The sequence below is a fragment of the Ranitomeya imitator genome, chromosome 6 (genome assembly GCF_032444005.1).
Source record: "Ranitomeya imitator isolate aRanImi1 chromosome 6, aRanImi1.pri, whole genome shotgun sequence".
In the NCBI taxonomy this organism is placed as follows: Eukaryota; Metazoa; Chordata; class Amphibia; order Anura; family Dendrobatidae; genus Ranitomeya; species Ranitomeya imitator.
Window position 1 is genome coordinate 176,938,827 of NC_091287.1, and position 18,073 is coordinate 176,956,899.

Genomic DNA, 18,073 nt, shown 5'->3' on the forward strand with positions numbered 1-18,073 from the left:
ATCTGTCCCCTCCGGGCCCTGGTTCGACGGGCAACCCGAGTCCTTTTATCGGCTTACCCCCTCCGGGAGTACCGCTGAACTCTGTGTCTGTTGCTGCGTCCGGCCCTAGTGAAGCTGATATCACCCCACGTTTTTCCAGTTGCTGTATTATATATAATGAATTCAGCCGCGGATCCGGTATCTGTCTTTGCGCCTGTTCTGGGTAGTGATTAATGCTACCCGGTTCTCACAATGTCCTTTTTCTCTGTCCCTCTTCTCCTCAGGCCAGTGATTTGGGCCTGGAAACCGTCATAGGGCTGTTAGAAATTCAGCTGTATGACCTCTCACTTTCAACTCCTTAGCCCAACTGCCAGTTCTTCTCTCAGACCAGAATGGATCAAGGGGAGTCTCTGGAGCTCCCCCTTCTGGCCGGAGGTGGTAGTGCAGTCTTGTTATTTTACTATTTGTATTTAGTGTCAGTAACTATTTTTGTGGCAAATACCCCTAGGGGTGCCACATTCCCCCTTAGTTAAGAACAGTACTCCGGGACTGTGGGACGATAACATTTTGAAATAACAATTAATATGTACAGAGTCTTAAAAATGAAAAGTTACAAAAACCACTCAAAGAAACAAAAATAGAGTTCTGTAAAAAGTCACTTCAAATAGCGTCCATTAATACAGTTCTATCCTTGAAGGTACTAGGAAAGGCATTGCACTTTGTGTCCAGGAATTTAGTTCCATTTTTCCAACGGAGTTATCAATATAAAGTCTAAAGAAAGTTCAAAAAGAGCAAAAAGCAAAGTTCAAAAAGCAGACTTTCCAGAGTTTTGATTTAGCGCCTCCGGGCTGATAAAAAGTTCAAGAATATGCAAGAAGTTCATACAGACAAGTCTCTGTAGGTACTGGGCTTAAATGTTGCAGAATGATAACAATGACTATAGTTTTATAGTTGGTAATCCGCATACCTGGCCGGTAATTGACCCTGGGTACTACGCTGTGATCTACGTAATAGCGGTGTCTCTTCATGTGGTGTACTACTGTCTACTGTGGATGTAGTATCTGCCCGCTCTGCTAAAGATAATTCCACGACTATGGAGTTGGCAAGTCCACCGTGAATGGGATTACTCTGATCAGGAATCTGTTCTTCCTGGCCTGGAACCTCCTGTAGTACGGGATCAGCCTCTTCCTGTCTTGGGACTTCTGGTATTGGGTTCGGTGTTGGGTAAAATGCCACCATGGGAACCACTACTGCACCATGGTATGTTAGTAGGGTTTTGGGAAAGTCTCCTATACAGGTGTGATACATTTCCTCTTCTTTTTCCTTTACTGGTTGAACCAGTATGGGTTGAATAACTTCTGGTTCTGGCTGGACAACTTCTGGCTCTTTCAGTGCTTCCGGACATAATTTAAGATTGTCTCTTGACACTAGTACAGATGTTAAGCCTCCGTTTTTGCTAATGAGACACATTTTAGGATTATCCATTCTTGTTGGTAAAACTGTGTAGGGTACGGCTTCCCACTGATTGTCTAGTTTATTGGTTCGACGATTTCTCTTGAGCACTTGGTCACCCGGTCTTAATGGGGTCGCTAGAGCATTCTGGTTGAAAGTTCGCTCTTGTCTTTCTCTAGTTTGCTGAAGGCTTTTTTCCACACTCTCTTGCACTTGGCGATACTGCTTTTGCCATATGATATCCCAATTGGAGTCTTGAACTTCTGCATCTGGTTTCAGAATTCCCATTTCTAGATCGATTGGTAATTGGCCGGGTCTTGCACGCATAAGGTAAGCTGGGGTGCAGTTGGTGGAGCTCACCGGGACATGATTATACAGATCCACCAAGTCAGGCAATTTCTCTGGCCATTGATTCCTTTCTGTCTCAGGTAAAGTCTTTAGTAGGTCTATTACAATATGGTTCATCTTCTCGCATAAGCCGTTTGTTTGTGGATGATAGGCCGTCGTCCGGATCTTTTTGCAACCATACATATTACAGAATTCTCTGAAGATCTCTGATTCAAAGGCTGTACCTTGGTCGGTGAGAACCTGTTCCGGATATCCATGGGGTCTACAAAAGTACGTTTGGAACGCTTTGGCCGCTGTTTTTGCTGTCAGATCTTTTACGGGTACTACTACCAAGAAGCGTGAATAATGGTCCACGATGGTCAAGGCATAGACATAGCTGGACCGGCTTGGTGTCAACTTCACGTGGTCTATGGCTACAAGTTCAAGTGGTTGTTTGGTGATTATGGGCTGCAGTGGTGCTCTTTGGTTCTTTTGATCGTTTCTTCTGAGGTTGCACGGGCCACAGTTTCTGCACCACTGTTCGATTGATTTTCTCATCCCAACCCAATAAAATCTTTCTCTTAGAAGTACTTCTAACTTTTTCCAACCGAAGTGACCAGCACCATTATGGTAAGCTTCGAGGACCATCTTCACATCTTGTTTAGGCACAATAATCTGCCAAACCAATTCATGTGTTTACGGATTGGTGTATCTTCTACAGAGCTTCCCTTGATACAGGAACATTTTGCCTCTCTCTTTCCAGAGTTGATGCATCTCTTCTGGGGCATCCTCATCAGGATATGCACTTTGCTCAGTCAACAGTTCCTTCACCAACTTCACAGCCGGATTGCTGTCTTGGGTGTTAGCCCATCTATGGTGTGCTAACGGATTAAAATTCACCTCTTGTTGTTTCTGATAGGTACTTGACTGATGATGTTTTGCCTTGGGACGATGGAAGGCTGGTAGTTCAATTTCTTCAAGCTCCCCCGTTTCCTCTTCTACATCTCTCAAGTGTGGCATCCGGGATAGGGCATCGGCATTTCCATTCTTGCGACCTGCTCGATACTTGATTATGAAGTTGTAATTAGATAACCGGGCTATCCATCGCTGTTCTAACGCACCTAATTTGGCTGTGTCCAGGTGGGTCAACGGATTGTTGTCAGCATAGACAATAAATTCTGCAGCGGCCAGATAGTGTTTGAAACGTTCAGTCACAGCCCAAACTACTGCCAGTAGTTCCAATTTGAAGGAGCTGTAATTTTCTGAATTTCTTTCAGTAGGCCGGAGCTTTCTACTTGCAAAGGCGATGACTTTCTCCCGACCTTCTTGCTTTTGTGACAGCACCGCTCCTAGTCCCACATTACTGGCATCGGTGTAGAGGATGAAAGGTTGATGGTAATCTGGGTATGCCAGAACCTCTTCTCCGGTTAGTGCCTTCTTTAGTTGTTCAAAGGAGTCTTCCCTTTCGTCGTTCCACTGAAAAGGAGGGTTTCGGTTTGAAGGTTTCTTCGTCTGCCCTACCAAGGTGTCTTGCAAGGGTGCTGCCAACTTGGTAAATCCTTATATAAATCTGCGATAGTAACCCACCAATCCCAGGAATTGTCTCACTTCTTTTGCGCTGGTAGGTCTTGGCCAATCCCTTATGGCGCTTATTTTCTCGGGATCTGGTGCTACTCCCTCCGAACTCACGATGTGTCCCAGGTACTGTACCTTTGGCTTGAGAAGGTGACATTTGGATGGCTTGACTTTCATGCCATACCTGGATAAGGCTTCGAACACTTCTGCCAGGTCTATTAAGTGTTGTTCGTAAGTCTTTGAGTAGACGATCACATCATCTAGGTACAGGAGGACGGTCTCGAAGTTCTTGTGTCCGAGGCAGCATTCCATCAACCGCTGGAAGGTACCGGATGCGTTGCAGAGTCCGAACGGCATGCGATTAAATTCACATAGACCCATTGGTGTGGTGAATGCCGTCTTTTCCTTATCTCTCTCAGCCACAGGGACTTGCCAATACCCGCTTGTTAAGTCTAAGGTGGAAAAATAATTAGCAGATTTCAAAGCAGTCAAGGACTCTTCTATCCTAGGCAAGGGGTAGGCGTCTTTATGGGTGATGTTATTAATCTTCCGGTAGTCTACGCACATTCTCATGGTTCCGTCCTTTTTTTTGACAATCACTAGAGGGGCCGCCCAGGGGCTACAGCTGTCTCTTATTACCCCGGCCTGTTTCATCTCCCTCAGCATATGTTTTGCACACTGATAGTGAGCGGGCGGTATGGGTCTATATCTTTCTTTTATTGGGGGATGGTCACCGGTGGGGATTGTGTGTTCTACCCCTTCTATCCGTCCGAAGTCCAATGGGTGTTTACTGAAGACTTGTTCATATTCCGTCACTAGCCTATACACCCCTTGTTTTTGATGGGTAGGTGTTGAATTTATGCCCACGTGTAGCTGTTGGCACCAATCCTCCAATTCTCTGTCTGAGCCGTTGCCTTCCACCTGACAGGTTGGTTCTAAGGGCTCAATGGTTGTGATGGCATTGTTGTCAACAGTATATAGCTTTGCCACTGTAGCATACCTTGGCAAAGTGACCTCTTCCTCTCCACAGTTCAAAAGTCGTACCGGCACTCGTCCCCGGTGTACCTCGACTACCCCTCGTGCTGTGAGTATAGTGGGCCTGCTGTCGGTGTACACTGGTTCTATTAAGGCTTGATAATCTCGTCCCTTAGTACCAATGGCTGCTCTACACCATACCAGCATTTCTGTTTTTGGTGGGATTACAATAGATGTCGGATCACTTACCCTCACACTGCCGATTTCTCCACCTGCAACTTCTACCTGTTGCCTTAACATCAGTACTTTTATTTCCCTTCGGAGAACTCTCTGCTGGCAGGATTGGGCAGTTTCAGCAATTTGCTGTAAGACAGAAATAACTTCGGAAAAGCAGTTCTCTAACACATTCATTCCTATTAATACAGTGGGTTCACAGTTCCGCCGGTCAACATCAACAACAATTATACCCTGTTTCTTCAATTCTACTTTACCAATCTTTATGGTCATCTCCCTGAATCCTAGTTTCGGTACCAACTTACCATTACTGGCCCATATATCTAGTTCAACATCAGAGGGCCCTTTATCAATATCTGCATCAGCCCAGTACCTCTTATAAAGGATATACGGTATAGATGAAATCTGGGAACCTGTGTCCAGCAAAGCGTTGAGGGGAATTCCGTCCAGCACTATAGGGATAATGGGTCGTCCTCTGATGTATCTGTCGTGCCAGGGTGTTGGGCCTTGAAAGTTCATTCCTGCGAAGCGGCCCGCATTCCCAGGGGATTCCCGTTTAAATCACAATCTCGTGCAAAGTGGCCTGGCTGCTGGCAACGGCGGCAAATGGGCTGTCCATCCGGTTGGTAGCGGTCGCGTTGTCGTCCTCTCCATGTCGGGTATCTCCGGGGTCTCATCCATGGAACATCCTCTCTACAGTTTGCCAACTCCATCTTGTGTCCTCTCATCTCCTGCATGGTTTTAGCCATTGAAGCAACAACATCAGCTAAAGAGTCAAGCTTTTGTTGAAGAGCCTCATTAGTACTGGGCCCCAGGGGCTTAGCAATGGCCCCAGACATAGCTGATGTCACTGGCACTCCCTGTTGTTGAGGTGCCTCTGCCATGGGTTGCGCAGGATCCTGATCCCGAGGTGCCTCTGCCAGCTGGAGACGTATAGCGCTCTCCTTTAATTGGGCAAATGTCAATTCAGGGTTCTTAAAAACAAGCATCCTCACATGCCCCCGGTGAGAAGGGGTGTAGAGTCCCTCAATAAATTGATCTCTTAGCAGTTTATCCGCTCCGGTGTTAAAAATGGGTTCAGCCAGTGTAAGTGATTTAAGGGCTTACTGCAGGTTTAAGGCAAAGTCTCTCACGCCCTCATTAGCTTTTTGTTTGCAATTAAAGAATCGTATTTTAGCTTTGCTGCTGGCCGTGGTTTCAAATGCAGCAAATATGCGTTCAACAGTGCCTTTTAGATGGCAAAAAAGAAAAAGTAGGCGCGCACTTACCCTGTTGCGGTGAATATCACTTTATTAGGACATATAAACAAACGGATAGCAGGGAGGGATAGGGTCAGCCACGGACAACGATCGTTTCGTGCTCTACGGCACTTCAACGGGTCCTAATGCTGAGTGGAACAGGAAGGAGTTTTATAGACCCATCTGGATCCCAGACTCCTCCCCCTGGACTCCAAACATAAACAGTGTTACATTTAAAACAAAATGGTATTAAAAACAACAATAATAAAATAGCACATGCTGAGAACTACAAATAAACCGAATACAGCTTTTAGAAACCAAGATTGAGACACTTTTATAAGAAAACCGACATGTCGACTTTGTCATTTAAACCAGATGGTCCTGCTGCGTCTGCGCGCAGGATCCATCTGGCTTCTCTGCGCAGCAGGAGGCGGCGCAAATCCCCTCCTCCCTCAGGCAACGAGACCCGCTCCAAACCCGCAAATCTTAGTACTTGGGCATCTCCTGCATGGCAAGTGTGTAGATGGTCTATTAACCTTGGAGCTCCTTTCCCTGTTCTAATGGAGTAAAAATGCTCCCTAATCCGAACAAACAGTGGGCGGAAGGTTTTGCCAATATAGAAGCGTCTGCACGGACAAAAAAGAACATAGACGACATGGGTAGTCCTGCAAGAAATAAAGTCCCGTACAGTGTGCTGGATATGACCTACTCTAATTCTATTACCCGTATGATGGTACTTGCAGAAGTTGCAACCCCCGCATGTGAAGTTGCCTTTAGGGATACTATCTGTGAGCCAATTATTTTTGGTAGTGACAAAGCGGTTGCGGACTATGCTGTCTCTAATGTTTGTACTGCGACGGCTAGCAAAGAGAGGTCCCCTATCTATTATTTCTTTGAGGTCAGTATCTTGACGTAAAATACACCAATTTTTACGTATGACAGTTCTGATGTGGTTGTCAAGAGGGCCAAACTTAAAACTGAAGACAAACTTTTTTTCTTCTTTTTGTCTTTTTTTGGAGGTGGTGGAAACATCCGTGGCTGCTGCTTTATCGTAGGCATTTTTTAAAATAGATGGGGGGTACCCACGTTTCTTAAATCTTCCAATCAAATCGACTGACTGCTGCGCAAAACCTGCAGGATCACTATTGATTCTCTTAACCCTAAGAAGTTGACTATAGGGCAGAGATCCCTTCATGTATGGCGGATGAGCACTGTTATAATGTAATAAAGAATTACATGCCAAGGGTTTACGATATACTCTAGTGGAGATCCCCCCGTCCTCAATGCATAACTGGACATCCAAAAAGACCAAGTTGGTGCCTCCAAATTGCGAGGTAAACCCCATGTTCATGGTATTGGATGTCCCCAGGTACCTCACGAACTCCGTGAAGGCATCCTGGTGCCCATCCCACACCATGAACATGTCATCCACATACCTAGCATATAGCTTGATATGTCGAAGAAATGGGTTTTTGTTGGAATAAATATATTCCTCCTCAAACCTCGCAAGAAAGAGGTTTGCCAGGGTACATGCGACGGGGGTACCCATAGCGGTACCCACCGTCTGCAGGTACCACTGGCCGTCAAAAGAAAAAGCATTGTGTTCTAAAATGAACGAGAGTCCATCACAAATGAACTCCACAGTGTCATGACCAGTGGGAGTATTCTCCAAAATGCTTCTAATTGTTTCCACCCCCAACTTTTGTGGAATACGTGTATAAAGACTTTCGACATCAATCGAAGTCAGAGCATATGACTCCTGCCATTCAAAATCCTTAATCACATTCAGAAAGTCTCCCGTGTCTTTAATAAACGAAGGGACATCCAACAGCAGGGGGCGCAGCAGCCAGTCGATGTAAGAGGAGATAGGCTCAGTTAACGAACCAACCCCTGACACTATGGGACGGCCAGGGGGGGCTTCCACTGATTTGTGTAATTTCGGTATGTGATACCAATGTGGGCGTCTCGGAAAATCCGGTAGTAGCTTTTCAGCCTGTTTACAAGAAAACACCTTTTTATCCACAAAATCTCTTAGCAACGAACGCAAGAGATTTTTAAATTTTACCGTAGGGTCCCCCTTAAGCTTCAAATACGTTGTATCATCTGACAACTGTCTCAATGCCTCTGTTTTGTAATATTCTCTTGTAAGCAGCACCACGTTGCCACCTTTATCCGCACTACGGACAATCACATCAGACCAGCCCTGTATTTCACCCAAAGCTTGTTTTTCCTTTAAAAGAAGGTTTTCTATGGGCTTTTCATATATTAAAGCCTCCATATCTTTTAAAACCTGCGATTGGAAAACATCTACAAGATTACCTGGGGCTACTGGGGGCATATAGGTAGATTTATTACCTCCAGTAAAAGGTGCAGTTACTTTATCTTTATGACTTGCAGAAACCGGAGTAATGCTCATAGAATCCAAAAGGTCACGGGTCTCTTCCCGCACATCACCAAATGGGTCCTCTGTGACAAAAAAGCCCAGGGGACCCACATGGCAAGGTGACTCACCTGGGAACACTTCACGGGGGGTGGCATGGTTACTAACTGCAGAAAACGACTTAAACAAATGGATCTTGCGAACCGCCTTGAAAAGGTCGATTTTAAAATCTACCAGATTAAATGGTTCTGCTATACAAAAATTCAATCCTTTGGACAACACCGACAGATGTGCTTCACTCAAGGTTCGTGGGGTTAAATTAACAACCGCTACTTCGTTGGCCGCCACGAAACTTGCCGCCTTTTTTTTGGATTTTCTTCTGCCATTTCTCCTACCCCCTCGGCGCGTCCTGCGTCTAAAGGGGAAACACCTGAGATAGATGCTGGTGGCAATGGCATTTGGTTTTTAGATGTACAAGGATCCTCGGTAGCACTTGAGTCTGAGTCTGTTGTAAGGTAATCTTTTTTATTTTTGTTCTTTTTAAACAGGGACTTGTTACGTCCTTGTCCCTTGTTCTGATTCCATTTGTTGCGGGATCTGCGATGGCCTTCTGATAGGCTGCCTTTATTCCAAGTAAAAATTCTGTCTGTTTCAAAATCAATTTTGTCTCTTATAAATTTGTCTCTTTTCCTTTGCTTTATATCATTTTGCAAAATGACCAGTTTTGTATCCAGTTTTTTGTCAATAGTTGACCATTGTGTGTCAGACAACCTGGTTCTCAATTCTTCTTTAGTTTTAGTAAGTTCGGCTTTAGTGGCTTCATAATTAATAATGTTTTGCTTCAACACGAGGCGGAGTAATTCCTGGGAGCATTGTAGTAAGATTTTCTCCCACTCTTTAATGAAGGATACATTATCTTTATATTGAGCCATTTCTTTTATGACACGCAGTCCTCGCGGTACTCGACCGCACTCCATGTAGGACTTCAAAGAATTATTTGTCCAAAACAAATTTACCTCTCTTTCTGCGGCCATAAATAGTTTGTGTTCCAGCGTCTTTGTGCTAAGTGAAAAAACGTTGTCGTGTAGTTCACATTCAGAAAAATAAGCATCCACATTTTCCCTCCCTGCTAGGAGTCCATGTGATAAGGAAACAGCCTCGGGCTCCATAGCACCTTATCACATGGACTCCTAGCAGGGAGGGAAAATGTGGATGCTTATTTTTCTGAATGTGAACTACACGACAACGTTTTTTCACTTAGCACAAAGACGCTGGAACACAAACTATTTATGGCCGCAGAAAGAGAGGTAAATTTGTTTTGGACAAATAATTCTTTGAAGTCCTACATGGAGTGCGGTCGAGTACCGCGAGGACTGCGTGTCATAAAAGAAATGGCTCAATATAAAGATAATGTATCCTTCATTAAAGAGTGGGAGAAAATCTTACTACAATGCTCCCAGGAATTACTCCGCCTCGTGTTGAAGCAAAACATTATTAATTATGAAGCCACTAAAGCCGAACTTACTAAAACTAAAGAAGAATTGAGAACCAGGTTGTCTGACACACAATGGTCAACTATTGACAAAAAACTGGATACAAAACTGGTCATTTTGCAAAATGATATAAAGCAAAGGAAAAGAGACAAATTTATAAGAGACAAAATTGATTTTGAAACAGACAGAATTTTTACTTGGAATAAAGGCAGCCTATCAGAAGGCCATCGCAGATCCCGCAACAAATGGAATCAGAACAAGGGACAAGGACGTAACAAGTCCCTGTTTAAAAAGAACAAAAATAAAAAAGATTACCTTACAACAGACTCAGACTCAAGTGCTACCGAGGATCCTTGTACATCTAAAAACCAAATGCCATTGCCACCAGCATCTATCTCAGGTGTTTCCCCTTTAGACGCAGGACGCGCCGAGGGGGTAGGAGAAATGGCAGAAGAAAATCCAAAAAAAAGGCGGCAAGTTTCGTGGCGGCCAACGAAGTAGCGGTTGTTAATTTAACCCCACGAACCTTGAGTGAAGCACATCTGTCGGTGTTGTCCAAAGGATTGAATTTTTGTATAGCAGAACCATTTAATCTGGTAGATTTTAAAATCGACCTTTTCAAGGCGGTTCGCAAGATCCATTTGTTTAAGTCGTTTTCTGCAGTTAGTAACCATGCCACCCCCCGTGAAGTGTTCCCAGGTGAGTCACCTTGCCATGTGGGTCCCCTGGGCTTTTTTGTCACAGAGGACCCATTTGGTGATGTGCGGGAAGAGACCCGTGACCTTTTGGATTCTATGAGCATTACTCCGGTTTCTGCAAGTCATAAAGATAAAGTAACTGCACCTTTTACTGGAGGTAATAAATCTACCTATATGCCCCCAGTAGCCCCAGGTAATCTTGTAGATGTTTTCCAATCGCAGGTTTTAAAAGATATGGAGGCTTTAATATATGAAAAGCCCATAGAAAACCTTCTTTTAAAGGAAAAACAAGCTTTGGGTGAAATACAGGGCTGGTCTGATGTGATTGTCCGTAGTGCGGATAAAGGTGGCAACGTGGTGCTGCTTAGAAGAGAATATTACAAAACAGAGGCATTGAGACAGTTGTCAGATGATACAACGTATTTGAAGCTTAAGGGGGACCCTACGGTAAAATTTAAAAATCTCTTGCGTTCGTTGCTAAGAGATTTTGTGGATAAAAAGGTGTTTTCTTGTAAACAGGCTGAAAAGCTACTACCGGATTTTCCGAGACGCCCACATTGGTATCACATACCGAAATTACACAAATCAGTGGAAGCCCCCCCTGGCCGTCCCATAGTGTCAGGGGTTGGTTCGTTAACTGAGCCTATCTCCTCTTACATCGACTGGCTGCTGCGCCCCCTGCTGTTGGATGTCCCTTCGTTTATTAAAGACACGGGAGACTTTCTGAATGTGATTAAGGATTTTGAATGGCAGGAGTCATATGCTCTGACTTCGATTGATGTCGAAAGTCTTTATACACGTATTCCACAAAAGTTGGGGGTGGAAACAATTAGAAGCATTTTGGAGAATACTCCCACTGGTCATGACACTGTGGAGTTCATTTGTGATGGACTCTCGTTCATTTTAGAACACAATGCTTTTTCTTTTGACGGCCAGTGGTACCTGCAGACGGTGGGTACCGCTATGGGTACCCCCGTCGCATGTACCCTGGCAAACCTCTTTCTTGCGAGGTTTGAGGAGGAATATATTTATTCCAACAAAAACCCATTTCTTCGACATATCAAGCTATATGCTAGGTATGTGGATGACATGTTCATGGTGTGGGATGGGCACCAGGATGCCTTCACGGAGTTCGTGAGGTACCTGGGGACATCCAATACCATGAACATGGGGTTTACCTCGCAATTTGGAGGCACCAACTTGGTCTTTTTGGATGTCCAGTTATGCATTGAGGACGGGGGGATCTCCACTAGAGTATATCGTAAACCCTTGGCATGTAATTCTTTATTACATTATAACAGTGCTCATCCGCCATACATGAAGGGATCTCTGCCCTATAGTCAACTTCTTAGGGTTAAGAGAATCAATAGTGATCCTGCAGGTTTTGCGCAGCAGTCAGTCGATTTGATTGGAAGATTTAAGAAACGTGGGTACCCCCCATCTATTTTAAAAAATGCCTACGATAAAGCAGCAGCCACGGATGTTTCCACCACCTCCAAAAAAAGACAAAAAGAAGAAAAAAAGTTTGTCTTCAGTTTTAAGTTTGGCCCTCTTGACAACCACATCAGAACTGTCATACGTAAAAATTGGTGTATTTTACGTCAAGATACTGACCTCAAAGAAATAATAGATAGGGGACCTCTCTTTGCTAGCCGTCGCAGTACAAACATTAGAGACAGCATAGTCCGCAACCGCTTTGTCACTACCAAAAATAATTGGCTCACAGATAGTATCCCTAAAGGCAACTTCACATGCGGGGGTTGCAACTTCTGCAAGTACCATCATACGGGTAATAGAATTAGAGTAGGTCATATCCAGCACACTGTACGGGACTTTATTTCTTGCAGGACTACCCATGTCGTCTATGTTCTTTTTTGTCCGTGCAGACGCTTCTATATTGGCAAAACCTTCCGCCCACTGTTTGTTCGGATTAGGGAGCATTTTTACTCCATTAGAACAGGGAAAGGAGCTCCAAGGTTAATAGACCATCTACACACTTGCCATGCAGGAGATGCCCAAGTACTAAGATTTGCGGGTTTGGAGCGGGTCTCGTTGCCTGAGGGAGGAGGGGATTTGCGCCGCCTCCTGCTGCGCAGAGAAGCCAGATGGATCCTGCGCGCAGACGCAGCAGGACCATCTGGTTTAAATGACAAAGTCGACATGTCGGTTTTCTTATAAAAGTGTCTCAATCTTGGTTTCTAAAAGCTGTATTCGGTTTATTTGTAGTTCTCAGCATGTGCTATTTTATTATTGTTGTTTTTAATACCATTTTGTTTTAAATGTAACACTGTTTATGTTTGGAGTCCAGGGGGAGGAGTCTGGGATCCAGATGGGTCTATAAAACTCCTTCCTGTTCCACTCAGCATTAGGACCCGTTGAAGTGCCGTAGAGCACGAAACGATCGTTGTCCGTGGCTGACCCTATCCCTCCCTGCTATCCGTTTGTTTATATGTCCTAATAAAGTGATATTCACCGCAACAGGGTAAGTGCGCGCCTACTTTTTCTTTTTTGCCATTTGGATTCTGCACACATTTTTCCTGGCAGCAGCACCCCGTTGATTCAGGTGTAAAGGATTCATACAGCCAGCATCACTTTCTGTGGTGCTAGACCGATAATATAATACGGTCATTGAGTTCGACCTTTGAGCAGTGCGGATGTGTGTTTTCTCTTCTATCGGACTTTGTATAGTGCCTTTTAGATCAGCTGCCCATGCTGTGACTTCTCGCTTAGCATGGCCACTTAACTGCATCATCAGGAGACTAACACGCTGAACTTCACCCACGGGGAACATGTCAAAATGGGCCAGCATCTTTTCTCTGAAATTGTCAAGGGTATTAGGCTCACCTTCATACATTGGAAGCCACGGGCCACCCGGGGTATATGGCATCAGCACCGGCATGATGGGTGCCACTCCTTGCACCGCTGCGCTGCTGGACTCTCTATCGACACTCTGTCTTTCAGCTGCATTAGCGTCGACGGGTGCTGCGACGTCTCCGTGCTGCGACATACTGTGCCCCCTTAGTTAATCCGGACCCTTCCGGTCCTCCGCTTCCGTCGGGATAGTGTAGATTCGTTCCGCTGTGCAGCAGGATTGGTTTTCCCCTTGCTCTGACGTCAGAGCGCTCAGCTTAACGCCGCCCACAATGACACGCCCCCTGCTTCTCCCGCCCGCCGCGCGCTCCGTAATGGCGGATTCTGAAGTTTTTCAGTCAGACTGGGGCTCAAGTAATGGCGTAGCCCAATTAACAGTCTCGTGCCTAACGGTTACGAGGTGATTACCTCAGGGGATGGCGGCCATCTTTACTCCATTATAACCAATGGGGAAAAGTCACTTTCAATAGTTTTCAATGGGGAACGGAATTTTCTTTAATAAAGTCAATTTTCAAGATTTTTCATCCAAGTTTTCACAGTTTTGGGCTCCAATCACGGCACACAATACCCGGTATACGGGCTGGCTCGATCCTGTTCGTGACGCCAATTGTGACGCCCAGGAAACCGGGGTACCCAGCACCGGACCAATAGGGTCTGTCTCTTGAGGGGGATGTCACGGGTGGCTTGACCCGGTGCTGTGGCCTCAGGCAATGCACAGTGTAAGGGTATCGTGAGGGAACAGGCACTTACTCGATCAGCAGCAGGTTCTCCCAGCGGTGATGATCCCGATCCTGGATAGATGGCTATTGTCCAAATGCAAGACTGAGGCACTGAAACATTTAACCAGTTTACTTCAACATAAAGGGATTTACAACCAGTCCTGACACCGGAGTCTGTATGGGAACTCTGAGTTACTTTGACCCTGCCGGGGTCTTCGCCTCTTATTGTACGCAGTTTCTGTGTGGCCCTGCTGCTGTATGTGAACTGGCTGCCGGCCCAATCTGTCCCCTCCGGGCCCTGGTTCGACGGGCAACCCGAGTCCTTTTATCGGCTTACCCCCTCCGGGAGTACCGCTGAACTCTGTGTCTGTTGCTGCGTCCGGCCCTAGTGAAGCTGATATCACCCCACGTTTTTCCGGTTGCTGTATTATATATAATGAATACAGCCGCGGATCCGGTATCCGTCTTTGCGCCTGTTCTGGGTAGTGATTAATGCTACCCGGTTCTCGCAATGTCCTTTTTCTCTGTCCCTCTTCTCCTCAGGCCAGTGATTTGGGCCTGGAAACCGTCATAGGGCTGTTAGAAATTCAGCTGTATGACCTCTCACTTTCAACTCCTTAGCCCAACTGCCAGTTCTTCTCTCAGACCAGAATGGATCAAGGGGAGTCTCTGGAGCTCCCCCTTCTGGCCGGAGGTGGTAGTGCAGTCTTGTTATTTTACTATTTGTATTTAGTGTCAGTAACTATTTTTGTGGCAAATACCCCTAGGGGTGCCACATGTATATGTCCCTATCCTGGGCCTCATCCTTGTATGTATGCCCTTTATCCAGGACACATCCTGGTTTATAAGTACCCCAACATGATATATATGTACCTTATCCTGGGCCCCATCATGATATACATGTCTTCAAATCTGGGCACATCTTGGTGTATATCACCCATCCTGGTATATATATCTCTTATCCTCTGCTCCATCCTGGTATATATGTCCCTTCTCTTGGTAAAAACATAAATTATTCTACTCACCTTCCCTCCATAGCGTTCTCTTCTGAAGCCTGCAGCTGACTTGAGTATGCAAATTACACGGGCGCATAACGTCACTGCCATGCGACATCCCCAAGTCAAAAGTTTGGACACCCCTGTTTATGCAGTGTTTTTCCTTGTTCTTCTTGTAATGTGCACATTGAAGATTCAGACTGATGGCAGCAAATCTACAAAGCGACACATAAGGAAACAAGGAGTTAAGAGGCACATGTCAACCAAGACAAAATATGTTAAATTTTGGATTTCTCAAAGTTCTTCAGTTTTATTTTGATGTTAGCTTTACACAATCTTGGCATTTTCTCAAGCAGCTTAATCTGGCACTCACTTGGAATGGCTTCCAATAAATAGGTATACCTTATCAAGAATTCATTTTTCACTACTTTTCAGAAACTCTGTGCCACCATTGGGCGTATTTTGCAGAGGCCGTGTTGATACACAATTCAATACAGTGCAGGGCCCTATTCCACAATTCTTCTAAGCCAGAATATGGTAAGAACTGCTCAACTAAGTAAAGAGAAAAAACAGCCCATCATCTTTCACAACTGGCATAGGCCACAGGGTCAAAAAAGCTACCTCGGACAGACTTCGCAAGAGCCGCATCGTCTGGCAGATTCCAGAGGAACCCCAACCAACCTTTAACCCCTGTACAAGGATCTGTTCCTACAACAGGGTTGAGTGGATTGCTTGCTTGGAAGGGCTGGTCTAAGAAGAGCAAACCAGAGGCAGGAAGGGTTGTCAAGCAGGGTCAGAACCAAAAGATCATGTCATGTACAAAATCGTACAGCTAGCGTGTAGTCAAAAGTCAAGCCGAGGTCAAACAACAAGAATAATCAGAACAACAAAAAGGAGCGCAGCACAGCAGTATACACCAGAACAGCAGTGCTATTGACTGGCAGTGGAGTCAGAGTTTTAGGGGTTTGAAGGGAACTTGTCACCAGGAATAACGCTGTTAACCTGCAGATATGGGATTAATGTGCAGTTTAACAGCGTTAATATGTTGTCCGGCGCCTGCATGTAGTCAAATGCAGCAGGGAGAAAATGTTTATTCTCCCCACCAGCATTCGGTATTCAGTCATAGGGGCGGTGGTGGTTCAGTCACACTTGGAGTATACAGAGCCGCCGCTGTAACAGCGCCCTGGCCCTGACTGACAGCCGTCCGCAATGCAGGGCGAGTATCAGGTAAAGCTGAGGGTGCAGTTACAGTGCCACTCTGTATACTCAGAGTGGTGACTGATCCACGCCACCCTCGCCTCCATGACTGAAACCGAATGCTGGCTTAGAGAATAAAGATAATTTTCTCCCCACTGCATTCTGCGGCATGCTGGCGCCGGACAGCATCATAACGCTGTTAACCTGAAGATTAACCCCATATCTGCAGGTTAACAGCATTATTCCTGGTGACAGGTTCCCTTTAAAATGCTGACTGTCTTGCCTAGGGCTCTCGTGAATGAGTGATAAAAACCTAGACCAAAATTAACCCCAAATCTCCTTCATAATGCAGCACCAAAACTCCCAGGGAATAAATAAGACTGGCGCCAAAGCTGAAACAGAAGAGGCACAAACCAGCATAGATGTTACATCATTACTTTAAGACATGAAGGTCAATCAGTTTGTAAAATTAGTCACAAATTACAAATATGCACCAGCGCTGCCACTAATGCCTCTTCGGATAATCAGCACTCTTCTTTTTTGCCTTGAGAGCCGGTAACTAGTGATGTCACGAGTGCGCAGGGCAGCAATTTTTTCAAACATGTGTCTGAGCAAGCATGGCCGGCTGGAACGCTGCCGACACTGTTTGTCCACCACAGCACGGATTCAAGGTACAATATCCACCACACTTTCATGGATCATACTACAGATCGCCATTCAGTACGGAGGACACCATCCATACAGAGTCTACTCATATTGACAGGTAGGTGCTCATCAGCCCATTCTTATTAGTATTCACCACAGGTGTATTTAGCGAATATCATTGTTATTTTCCAGTTTGGAAAATTGCTAGAACCTTGAAGATATCCTCAAGTGCAGTCATGAAAACCATCAATCTCTGTTAAAAAAACAGCTCTCATAAGGCCCACCATAGGAAAGGAAGACCAGGACTTATCTCTTCTGCAGAAAATAAGTTCATCAGAGTTACAGCCTTAGAAACTGCAAATTGATTTCTCCTCATATAACAGCCTTCATAAATGATGCACAGACATATCTCAGCATTTACTGTTCAGAGGAGACCGAAAGAATCAGGCCTTAATGGTTGAATTGCTGCAAAGAAGTTACTAGAGATTTACTTGGAGCAAGCAACACAAGTGATGTCCATTAGAACAGTGGCCTCACAAGGTGTCTCTTTGGGGATGTGGGCCCTTGGCCCCCTCACTCCCAACACAGGCCTGGCATGTGCCTACCAGTTGTGATTTTACAACCAAGGGGTTGATGGGGCCTTTTTGTTATTTGTGGCCTCACCTGAAATCTGCTGCTGATGTGAGCACTGCTGAGGGCTTATTATAAAGCGAGGGGGAAATTCAAGTCGCCGTGAGCACATGTAATGTCTGATGGTGTCACTGTTAGTTGTCTGCGCTTGGAAGATATCACATTAGAAGCTGCACCCTGCCACACGAGTAGTATAATGAGAGGGCATACTTATATTTGCTCTACATGACATTGGGACACGTAATCACAAAAAAATCTCATACTTTGTAAGTTTTCGATTTTGTGTGCCTCACTCATAGCTCTCCTGGGCTGCCGATTGGACACCCCTGCATTAAAAAATGCGTCCAAACTTTTGACCAGCACTGTGTTAAGCTCTGCCAGAGGAGATTCCAATGTTACAGCAGTATTTACCACTGCCGATATCATTGTAAAGCAGATGCAGGACTCGTACATTTTCTCCCAATGCATTGCAAAGGATGAAAATCGCACTTACATCCATAGCATAAACTTACTTGCCGCATTTCTCGAACTTGCAAATTTTGTCAATTAATGCTGTGGATATTTTTTGCAGTATGTACATAACATTTCTGGCACTGTAAAAGTCAGCGGAAAATGGGCACCATATTTGTTCATTTGGAATGGAGCCTTAATTGTCGATGAGAATA

At 45.1% G+C, this 18,073-nt stretch overlaps 1 protein-coding gene across 1 annotated transcript in view; it reads left to right on the forward strand.

Moving 5' to 3' along the window:
* Positions 1–18,073, forward strand: part of ITGA9 (integrin subunit alpha 9) — a 720,867-nt gene that overhangs the window by 676,504 nt on the left and 26,290 nt on the right. The gene's annotated exons all lie outside the window — the stretch shown is intronic.